Consider the following 12,617-nt stretch of genomic DNA (forward strand, 5'->3'; position numbering starts at 1 on the left):
ACAACACATCTGTATCGAGGAGAACCTATCGGCGAAAAGACAAAGAGACAAAGATATTCTGAGATAAAGATTTTTCCTCGATGACAAAAATTCTAAGCCGAAGCAAGGACAATCAGATCAACAGCATAACGATGGAAAGAATGACAATCAGAAGCAAGTTAGTTTCAATCGTGATGGAAAGACTCTACCTGAGCTAAAACTGACCCCGCTCAATGCCAAGTACTCTGTTATATATGAGAAGTTGAAAAGTGGGAATCTTCTTTCCCCGCCTTATCCACTTTCAGAAGATACCAAAGGGACAAGGGACAAAGCCTTGCGGTGTAAATTCCATAATGACTATGGCCATGAGAATGACGAACTTTGTCGCTCTCTCTCCTGGTCGGATTCAGAAATTAGTGGAGAAAGGACTTTTAAACGAATATCTTACTAAAGACTCTCAACAGGCAGTTGCTGCAACTTATGAGCATGTCATTAATGTTTCTCATTCTCATGTTGAGTCTCTTTCCAAAAGTCAGAGTAAGAATCAAAAGCGTTTGAAAGTTAGTTATGTTGGTGAGTTTAACCGTATCAACAAAGTCGATTTTGTCAAAGGAATCCAGACTGAGACTTCTGAAGAAGAGCCCCTCCGATTCACTGATGATGATCTCCTTGGTGTATATCACCCTCACTATGACGCAATTATAATTTCTGTGTCTATAGGTGCTTCTCGTGTTCAACGGGTAATGATCGACACAGGGGCCACCTCCAGCGTCATTTTCAATGGATGTTATTCTCAGATGCAACTTTGTGAGGGTATGATCATCGCAGAAGACAATCATATCATCGGTTTTGATGGGACAACATCTTCAGCGTGGTTGGAAGAATTACCTTACCAATCAAATTAATGAACAAAGAAGTTGAGCTTGATTTCTTATTAATGGACTATCGATCCCACTATAACGCAATTTTGGGCAGAGATTGGATACATTCCATGGGGGCTGTAGTTTCCACATTTCATCAGTGTGTCAAGTTCCCATTCTCTGGGCATATTTGCAAGGTTCATAGTGACCAGGTATCTGCCCATGCCTGTCATGACAAAGCAATGGATGACTATAAAAAATCTGAAGTTCGAGGTAATACGATCTTTGCAAGTGCCACTGCCAAGATTCATTACTTGCGGCGTGCCCTCCATCTATAATATTGAGGCTCATGTGCAAGGGCCGCCTATAGTGGATCGACTTTTGGAAGTGCAAGTAGGAGATTCAGTAGAAGAAACCACTTTTATTTCCACTGAACTTTCGAGCGTAGAAAAAAAAGAGTTGGTTTCCTTTTCACAATGAAATAAGTGTATCTTAAGCAGCAAATTGAGAAATGCGGGGAATAGACCCTACATTTGCTGTCATAAACTTGACATTGATCCAATTTTCAGGCTAGTTCGCCAAAAACCAAGAAGAATGGCACCTGATCGGAAGCTCAAAGTTAAAGAGGAGATTGATAAGCTACTTGCGGTTAACTTTATCCGATGAGTTACTTACCCAAAATGGCTTGCTAATGTCGTCGCAGTGCCAAAAAAGAACGGACAAATCAGAATTTGTATTGACTTTACAAACCTTAACGAAGCTTGTCCGATTCATCCGTATCCATTGCCACGAATTTCCGAACTAGTGGATGCCACTTCGGGATTCCAACACCTATCTTTCATGGATGCTTCTTCAGGGTACTACCAGATCTCTTTGAATGTGGATAACCAAGAGTTTACTGCCTTCATTACCGACCAAGGCATTTTTGCTACTTTGTTATGCCTTTTGGTCTGAAAAATGCGGTCTGACCTACCAAAAGCTTGTCAATGCAATTTTTTCCGATCTGCTGGGGATAATAATGGAGGCTTATATCGATGATATAGTCGTTAAATCGAAGCTTACTGGTGATCATCTTTCCGATCTTCAACGTGTTTTTGATAGGCTTAACAAGTATAACATGAGACTCAATCCCGCCAAATGTTCTTTTGGCCTCTCTTATGGAAAATTTCTGGGATACCTCATGACTCGTAGAGGTATTGAGGCTAATCTTGATCAGATACGTGCCGTTATTGATATGCCATCACCAAAAAATAAGAAGAAAATTCAACGGCTTACTGGTCGTCTTGCCGCTCTTCATAGGTTTATTTCTAAATATTCCGATCGTTGTCATCCCTTCTTCCAGACTTTAAAGGGGGTGGCAACTTGGAACGTTGATTGTGAGATGGCATTGCAACAACTGAAGAAATACTTGGTCAGTCCTCCTATATTGACAAGTCCTTCAACGGGTCAACCTATTGGCATATACCTAGCAGCTACAACTCAAGCTGTTAGTGCTGTTCTTTTCGTCAATGATGGTAGACCCGTCTTTTTTATCAGTAAGATGTTAACCGGAGTTGAGTCTCGTTATTCAAAGATGGAAAAAATTGCACTTGCATTGGTTCATGCCGCTCGTCGGTTAAAATAATACTTCCAGGGGAGGTTGGTCGAGTTTATCTCGAGTATCCCTTTACGCCAAGGTTTTTCATAATGCACAAGAATCAAAGCGATTAGCGAATGGGAAAGTTATCTTAGTGCATATAGCATTATTTTTGAAAGTCGTCTTCTGGCTGAAAAAGGACATGCTCTAGCTTCTTTGATAGCTGATTTTCCGATTGATGATTCTCCTATTGGCGATTTCTTGTGCCAAGAAGAATCTATGGAAGACGATTCGCCACCCAATAACCGGGGCGGCGAAGACAACTTGCAAACGCACTTCCTAATCCCATTGACCTATGGATTGTTTACTTTCGGATGGCTCCCATAATAAATCGGGTCCGGAATTGGATCGTTTTCATTAAACCCGGGCGGAGAAAGATTGAGAAATCTGTGCGACTTGACTTGGCCGCTTCAAAATAACGGCCAAGTATGAGGCTGTCGTTTGTGCCTTGAGAACGCGAAATCTTTGAAACTGAAAAGCTCGGTTATACCGCAGTTCGCCTTGTGGCCAATCGGTTTGGCGGGTCTTTTAAAGCAAGATGATGACCGTATGGCGGCTTATCTTGGTTTGATACATAGCCTTGCTCGACAATTTGATAACATCTCTATCACTCAAAGACCCCGAAATGACATACGTCATGCTGATTCATTGGCTTATCTCTCCACCGCCGTTAGAAGCGAAGAGTCAAGACACATTACTGTGGAGTTCCAGAAAGAGCCAAGCATTGACTTTACCGAAAAAGAATTGCATGACTTGTATGTACATGAAAGCAATTACTTGTTTTGCTTGTACGCAACAGCGAAATACGACCCACGTATAATCGCACCAATCATGACTCGAAAGCGAAAAAGGGAGATGGAAAATTCACAACATGACCATACTTTGGATCTTCCATTATAATCTATAGATCCATTTGTTCCTCCTGAATTCCCTCCCGAAACAGATAGTGAGTTGGTACATGAAGCAGATGATAGTCATGAAGTTCCCGATATGATACTATTAGAGCCAGTGATGATCTCCGATGCGCAAGATTGGCGTCTTCCTTATATCCACTACTTGCAAGTTTCTTCACTTCCGCCAGAACCAAAACTCGCTGAAAGAATCAAACGCGATGCATGAAAGTTTTTGGTGATATCAGTTACTGACGGAAGTTTGCACTTATATCGCAAAGGCTCGGACTTAAACCCTATGTTGCGATGCCTCTCAAAACAGGAAGGACTTCAAGTTTTGGAAGAGATTCACTCCGTCTTATGTGGAAGCTACTCTAAGGGGCGAAATTTAGCTCATAAGGCTATGACACAGGGCTATTGGTGGCCAGAGATGCAAAAGGATGCAAAACACCTATCTGAGAGGTGTGAGCCATGTCAAAAGCACGATAATATGAGTAAACTACTTGTTACTGAGTTGCATCCCATGCTTAGCCCATGGCCATTTGCCAAATGGGGCTTAGACATTATTGGCCGTTTACCTAAAGCTCCAGGTAGTATACGATTCCTTCTTGTGGCAACCGATTACTTTACCAAATGGGTAGAAGCAAAGCCTTTGGTCCAAATCCATGCTTCCAACGTCAAAATATTTTTATGGAGAAATATTGTTTGTCGTTTTGGCATCCCTGTGGCAGTTGTATCAGATAATGGTAAACAATTTGATCTTTGAAGAAATTAAATCGATTAAATTGCTAATTTGAAAATACGACATAACTTCTCCGCACCTTATCATCTGCAAGCCAATGGGCAAGCCGAAGCCACCAATAAGGTGATTTTGGCTAACCTAAAGAGGTGTTTGACTGGCGTCAAAGGAAATTGGGTCAAGGAGTTACCAGCTGTCTTGTGGGCTTATAGGACAACGCCAAAATATTCAACTGCATTATCACCTTTTAACCTTGCATATGGTGTTGAAGCAGTCTTACCTACAGAACTGATTTCCAGTACATCTCGGTCGATTCTTTGTTGAAGCGAGTTCCAATGACACTACTTTGGCTCAATCAAAACTCTTATTGATGAGGTTAAGCTCACGAGGGACTACAACGGCTTATTAAGTATCAAAGTGACATGAAACGGAACTTCGACAAGAAGATCCGTCCTAAGTCTTTTGTTCTCAAGACTGGTTCTCTGTAGAAATCCAAAGCTTATAGAATCGGGGAAAGTTTGGAGAAAATTGGCAAGGACCCTACATCATAGATCGTTCAAAGATCTAAGGGGTCATATTTCCTCCGTTACTATTTCGGAAGAATGATAGAGAAGCCATGGAATGCTTACCACCTTCGCCAAGTTTTACCGTTAGGAAATTTTTTGCATTTTTACATTACTCCATCAATAACGAATCTATCCATCTATGTAGTTCGTTCTATTTTATCCATCAATAAAGGCATTCAACTTCCATTCTCTTAGTTTGGTTGTCATTTTACATTACTCTATTCTTCTGTAAATTTACTTTCAACTATGTCATTCATTAACGTTCATTCTAGGGAGGTCATTCATATTATGCCTTTTTTTCAGGTCCAAGTAAGTCGCATTCATGCCTACTTGGCCGAAATCCGAGTCAATAAGATGGTTATTCTTGCTTTCGGAACAATTATTGCAATACTCCCACACAGAAAATATCCGTGCTAATTCCAATACTAAGGCAATGGCGTTGTGTTTTAGTTTGGTCGATTACGCGGGTGGCGACTTTGAACTGTGACAACTCCAACGGTTAATCGGGCCTTGCTTCCACGTTCGGTACAAATATTTTAACACCTGAATAGCTAGGTTCATTGAGGGGCGATCATGTCCCATTTGCCTTTCAATAACTTTCTCCAATGGTTCTATATTGGAAGATTTTTTCTCTCTACATGGGGCGTCTCGTTCTTTTACATTCATAAATCAACAACACTAAGTTTTATGCATGTATGTTATCTGACATCACAATGATATTCAATAGCCAACACATACTTTATTTTTATTTTCATAAAAAGAATTTTTAGCTCTATGGTATTACATACTTCAATCACATGATCATTGGTTTGGGAAAATCCAATGGTTCCTTCCCACTTTTCGTGCATATACAACTTCGTTACAAATCTTTGTAATTCATCTTCTCCGCGTTCTAGTTCATCTCCGTTTCTATTAAAGTCTCGTCAATTGTCTTACGGACGATTCACGATTAATGCCATTTACCGCGTGATCTTGGCCGAGCAGCTTTCGTTTAAATCATCATTCACTTGTTATTTTTCTTTACCTCTTTTTTGCATGTTTAAGTTCGATCTTTGGTCGCCACGGTGACTTCAATTCTATCACATCTGCTTTTAAGTGTTTGTGTTCCTCCATTATCTCCACAGGACTTTCCCAAATTCTTCATGCGATCTCTCCTCTGCTTCTTCCGTCCGGCTTTCGGTTAAGTTTTGTTTTCGTCTTTTAACTCTCTCGATGGTTCCGCTTTAACGCTTTGTTTGTCTCTTCCAATTTTGGTTGAGTATCTTCACTTTCTCTATTTCTTCTAAGGCATTGAATTCATTCGGAACGATATTTTTCTTCGCGACTTTTTCATGAATTTCTTTGTCCCGTACTACCGCCGTTTTAACCTGCGACGAAAAATATATGATTTCATCAATCTTTCAGACTTAAACACAATTTTGCAATAACTGATAAAAAAATACTATCATACCTGGTTCATACTATCGAAAATCATTGACACTGCTCTGTCATATTCTCCGATGTTCTCCGTATTCTGGTCACATTTTTGATATTTTTTGAGCCCTTCCATTGGCGTGGTCCCGGGTAATCCCTTCACTTCGTCTTCCAAACTTGAACATCTCTGCTTCATCTACCATTTTCATCAGTTTAGTGTTGGACACAAATTTCTTTACTGTCCTAACGCAATAGTAAAATTCAACGGCCAACTTACTTTTACATGATTACGTGGTTTTCCTCCATGAAGCGGTATTACCCACGGCGATTACTTGCCGGTGGTTGTTGGGTTCTTTGCTCCTGCATTTTGCTTTGCCGTTTGTTTTCTTTCACGACTTTTGTGTTCTTATTTTACACTATCTTTTGTATGTATCACTGTTTCGTTCTTTTCCCAGCCATTCTTTTCCTGTATATACCAAACCAGAGTGAGATATTACATCTCACCACACTTTTACATATCTATGTTTTCTACGGTACATACCTTTTCCTCTTTATGTTGAGAATGTATTATATTTCGTCTGGGGTGTTTTGTGCATTGTAGTTTCGTCCCTCGAGGCATCATACATTGTAACATTGGTTGTCTCTCTTGGTCTGCGCTCGCCCGTTTTCTTGTGGAACATCTTCTTTTGTACAATTCGCTTTTTGTGGTTGGCAAGCTCAGCACTAATTCTCGCTCTATTAATTCCGTTCCATCTTCTTTTTCACTATCACTATCGCTGCCAAATATTGCATTTCTGAGACTCTTACTCTTCTTCGTCATTTCACTATGTGTCTCCCTGGACCTATCGGTCGTTGTTCGATTGTTCGATACCCCATAGTGTCGGAAATCAACAATATCATCAAAGTAGCTCAAATCTACCAATCTTTTCGTCCGAATATTCATGAAAGAAGAAACGAAGGTTGTTCTCCACTTCCTTGTCAATTCAATATCACGGTAGTGTACTTTCGCATTTTACGTTAGACACAAAATAACTTCGTGTTAGTCAACGGTTTACTTTCGTGAGTACAATTTTCAATACTTATGTTTTGGCTTACCTCGAAATTTGTTCGGCACTTTAAACTCTGTCCAGATTCCACTTCCCTTGCAAGCGGTACGCAATCTATCCCATCCGATTAATATACTTTTGGGAACCCTTTAAAACTTCGTTTGAATCCTTGAATTCAATTTCAAATTTTATGTACCCTTTTGTCGTCGATTATGGCTTTCGGTCGTTATCAATCGCGAAGATTTCTTGAGCCCCAAACCTTCGTTAAATTCATTTTGTAAGCGGTCGCTCGTAAAGATTAACCGTAAGCGATATTGGCCGGTTGTCCCGATGCAATTTGCCACCACTCCAATAATTTAAGCTATTTCTTTTGCTTCAACGGAATTGCACTCCTGCAATTTAATTGTGTGTAAGCCATTACTACTTCATCTTCTTCGACTTTCGTTTCAAATTTGTATACTTCATCCATCTCAAATTTCTCGAGTCCTAGTATTTTCTGTATTTCCTTAAAAGCGACCATCGGCCGGTTCGAATTAATCATTTGTATCTCGTCACCTTTTTTCCACCTCACCAAGTCTGTGATCGTCATCGAGTTTTCTTCTCGAGTGTTTTTTGCCCGTATAGTACGGTAGTTTCTACCTGCAAAAAAGAAAAGAAAAACGGGTCAGATAGGTCAAAAACCGGGTCAACTAGCTCAAAAATCGGGTTCACTGGGCCATGTTAAAGAAGTGCAGGTATGGTGCCCCTCCTTTATTGGCGCTGCACCATATCATGTTGGTTATGTCAGTTTTTTAAATAGAGGCACCATCAGTATCGCCTTCACCACTTTTCTTCTCATCAGCTCATGTAAGAATTCGTTCCATACACCAACACTTTTATGTCATCTCCACATGAACGTGTAGAGGAATTCCTAAGAAAGAGTTCAACAGTTCAACGGCCATGCACAAAAAAAAAATAGCATAACGCGCAAAGGTTACTTACCACGATATCATCGGCCTCCAAGATGCGCTGAAAGGTGAGTATTTCGTAGCCATGTCCCTTCTTGATGAGTTCAACTCAAGCCCAAGAAAGCTGTTTAAATCTCGAGTTGATGGACTGGGTTTAAATCTCATCGGTATTGGCATCCTGCTGGCGCCTTACAAGCCCAGGATACATCGTTTTAGCTATGGGCAAAGACGACATGTTGGGGTTTTTTCGCCTGCTCGCTGCGGTTCCCTTGAGGGACTTGTGTATACACGCCAGTTTATATAGCAGCTCTCAAATCTTGCTGTATCAGGCAAGATGCAACAAAATATTTTGAAGGCGCCAGTAACAGGGTGCGCTTTGTGAATAAGCCGTTTATTTCGTGATCTTTCCGATCAGTTTTACTGGTGCGATAGTTAAGATGGGATGTAGAAGATGAGAAGAAGGTTTGCCTGAAACCAGAGGACCGTATAAATAAGCAAACCGCGAAGACTAACCTTTTTTCGTCTTGAAACCAAATGGCGACACCGTCACGGAAACTTCGAGGATCCCCTGTCCGCAATGGTGTAGTAGTAGAACGGTGGTGTTACTGGTTTTGGTTAAGGTTTTTCTCACGCGTTCCTTCTGTTTATATTATTTCTCTTTTCCTGATCTTGCGCTGGTCTAGTATTTCAGTCCATGTATAATTCTATTAGCCAAACCGACTTAAGGTGAGAGACTTGATGATAAGCATTCTCCAATCGATTTAATTTTGGAGTCCTAGTTTTTACGTGGTATATTCACGCGCACATCTTCTAGTTATTTCGAACAAATTTTTGACTCTTGAACATTTTTGAATTCCAATTATTTCGTTCACAATAATTTGGGATTTTTTCAACAGTTTTCAACGGTCTAATCCTCGTATCGCTATTCGGTAGCACGCATCGATCGTCGACATCACTTTCGCATTGTTACGTAATGGGTTGATGCGATGTTCGACACTCAATTTCTTTTGAAATTTTATTTATGTGCATCTTTTATTTTATCCATTTGCATTTTCGCCATTTTTATTTAACTACGCCATTATTGTCCATTATCACGTTAATTTGACATTTTTTCATTTCCGCTAATTCACGAATTTTTTTCCGATTGTCCATTTTCTTATCGTTTACATTCACACGACACTTTGTTATACATTCCGCTTACTATTTTATTATTTCAAGTTTTCCTTGATTTTTCTTCTCTTCTTTGCCATGTGAACTTTGTTCGCATGACAAAGAGGGGGCAGTGTTTCGACCCCCACCTACGTGGCAAACGTCCATTAGTAGGGGTCTCTATTTTATTCATTTAATCAACAGGGCTAAAGCCCAATTTGCAATATCATTGATCAATGTACAGGCCCTATTAACTCATGTGTCTAAGGCTGAACCTTAGCCACATGGCTTGCCACTAATGTACATTGATTTATGTCCAGATTCATTTCTTATCAAAGAGATAATTATCAGATGAGAGTTATCGTCTATCATAATTACTCAAGCTACAAGATTACTTGAGCTACAATGACTCTCTACTCTACCTCTATAAATACCAAACTATTTTTCATAAGGAACGACGTGAAAACTTGATCCCTAGATAATAGATCTTGGGTACGTAGGCAGCCATTATTTGGTTCAGTTTCATCTCCCCCAACATCACATTCCTCTGTTTCTTAGTGTGTTCTTTACCATTGCTCTCGTTGTGTTGAAGCAGTTTACTGCCGAAACAGCTTTGTCTTCTTGAATCTTGGCCTTTAATCACAGAACTCCTTAACAACCAACCATTGCTCCTTTATATCATCAAAGTGGCACATTTCTGCACATAATTGACTTTGAAGCCCTGAAACGATAAAACACGTGTCGGTATTAACTCTTAATTATTACTCACATAATTGGTCTAAAAGTATGATTATTAAGGGGTTAAAACTACAGTTTTGGGTTCTTATCACAGGTTTTGCTACAGGACTGTATATTTCACTGAAATCAACACCAGCCTTTTGTTGAAACCCTTTAGCCACCAATCTAGCTTTCAACTTGTCTAGTTTACCTTCAGCAGTTTGCTTGATTCGAAAAACCCACTTGTTCTGCACTACATTTTGATTCCTATAAGGAACCAAGGTCCAAGTATTTGTCTTGAGTAATGCATTGTATTCTTCAACCATGGCTTCTCTCCACTCTTTTTGCTTGAAAGCTTGGCTAAAGCATGTTGGAAGTGAAGGTAAAATAGTTGTAGCACTATAACAGCGTGGTAAAGGATGCTTAGTAGAGTGAAGTGCCTTTTTCCTTACAATACCATCCTTTAACCTGTTGTTCATTGTATGAGTATTCACAACAGAGGGGACTGGTCTTCTTTGAATTGTTTTTTATTTTACTGGTTGTGTAGGTTGTGAGGTAGAAGGTTGAGATGATTGAGGTTGAACAGAGGTAGAAGGTTGAGATATGATAGGTGTTGAAGTTGAATTTGTAGGAAAATATGAAACTGGAGGACTGTAAGTGAAATTTGGTGTTTGAGGTGTGACTGAGTAGCTTGAAGATGAAAGAAGTATATTGTTGGAAGAAGGTAAAAATTGAGAAAAGGGAATGATCAAAGGTATTGTGAAAGTTTCAGATGCATTTTGGTTGGAATGAAGACTTTTGAATGGAAAATGATTTTCATTGAAGACTACATTTCTTGAAGTAAAAACTTTTCCAGTTGAAATGTCAAGACACTTGTAACCTTGATGATTTAAACTATAACCAAGAAAAACACACTCTTTACTTCTTTCTTGAAACTTATTTGATGTATATGGGCATAGCCAAGGATAACATGCACACCCATAACTTTTGAAGAAAAGATATTTTGGTGTTTTATGAAAAAGTTTTTCATAAGGTGAGATGAAGTTAAACCTCTTTACTGGAAGTCTGTTTATAAGAAAAATGGATGTTTCAAATACTTCTATCCAGTAATGAAAAGGAACAATACTTTGAGCAAATAAGGTTCTTCCTAACTTAGAGATGTGCCTATGTTTCCTCTCCACAACACCATTTTGTTGTGGAGTGTGAGGACAGCTGAATTGATGTTTGATTCCTAAATTTGATAGAAAATCTTCAAAGACATTGCTTGTAAACTCACCACCATTGTCTGATCTAAATTTTTTGATTTTGGTGTTTAAGAGATTTTCAACTTGAAGTTTGAAAATTTGAAATACTTTACAGAAATCAGATTTGGCACATAGTGGAAAAATCCAACAGTAATTTGAGAAATCATCTATTATTGATGCATAGTACTTGAATCCTTTTACAGAGATTACAGGTGAAAGACCACATAGGTCTACATGTAAAAGCTGTAAAAGTTTATTACACTTGGAAGTAGACAAAAAAAAAAGAAGCTGAGAACTTTTGCAAATTGACATGAAGTGCAGAAAGTATGCTTGCTAGCTGTGTTCAAGGGCAAGTCATAATGATGAAGAACTCTATGCATAATTGAACTAGCTGGATGTCCTAATCTTTGGTGCTAAGTACTGGAACTTGATCTTTCACCAATGAATGTTGTATGCAAATGTGAGTCTTGACCAATGGACGATAATGAAATGGGATAGAGACCATGCTTAGTTTGTCCCTGAAAATGGATCTTCTGTGTTTTGTTGTCCTTGACAAAGAAATGAGATGATGTAAATATAATAGTGCAATCATTGTCACTAGTAAATTTGTGTACAGAGACAAGGTTTTGTGAAATCTTAGGAATATGTAAGATATTGTTTAACTGGAAAGTAGATTGAGTAGGAGTTTTTAGAAGTGCTTTACCAGTGTTTGCAATGTTAAGATTGAGACCATCTCCAACCTGAACTTGATCTCCTCCATGATAAGATTGATGATAATTCAGATTTCTAACATCAGAAGTCATGTGGTTGGTTGCACCACTATCCATATACCAGCTTGAACTTGCAGTAGGATCATATGTTGAGAACCGTATTGAGTATTTCCATAACCTAATGTTGATTTTTCATTGCTCCTGTGGGCTACCATAGCCTTTAAAGTCTTTGGTGGAATCTTACCTTGGAAGGCAAAATTCATACGGTCATAACAATCAATAGCATAATGACCTAGCTTTCCACAAATTTGGCATACTGGTCTTGTACCAACAGGTCCAGTTGAAAACACTTGTTTGCAGTGTTGATTTGGTTGTTAGACTGATGTGGAAAACCACCACCACTATGACCACCAGTATAACCATTTCCACCATTATAACCAATATTATTATGTCATCCTCTATTAATTCTTCCTCTGCCTCCATAATTTCCATTGGTACCTCCTTTGTAACCACCAGTATTTCCGCTATAATCACCTCTGTTATTGTTATAACCCCCTCTTGAATATTGATTCTGATTAACAAATAGAAAAAAGCTTGATTCACGAAGATATTTTGCATTAAATTGATATGCCTCAATTCAATATTCAATTTTTCTGTAAGCAACAACCCATGTAATTCATCCAAACTTACTTGTTCAGTTCTCATTCTCTAAGATGTGCCC

Source organism: Coptis chinensis, chromosome 9, assembly GCF_015680905.1.
Source record: "Coptis chinensis isolate HL-2020 chromosome 9, ASM1568090v1, whole genome shotgun sequence".
Classification (NCBI taxonomy): Eukaryota; Viridiplantae; Streptophyta; class Magnoliopsida; order Ranunculales; family Ranunculaceae; genus Coptis; species Coptis chinensis.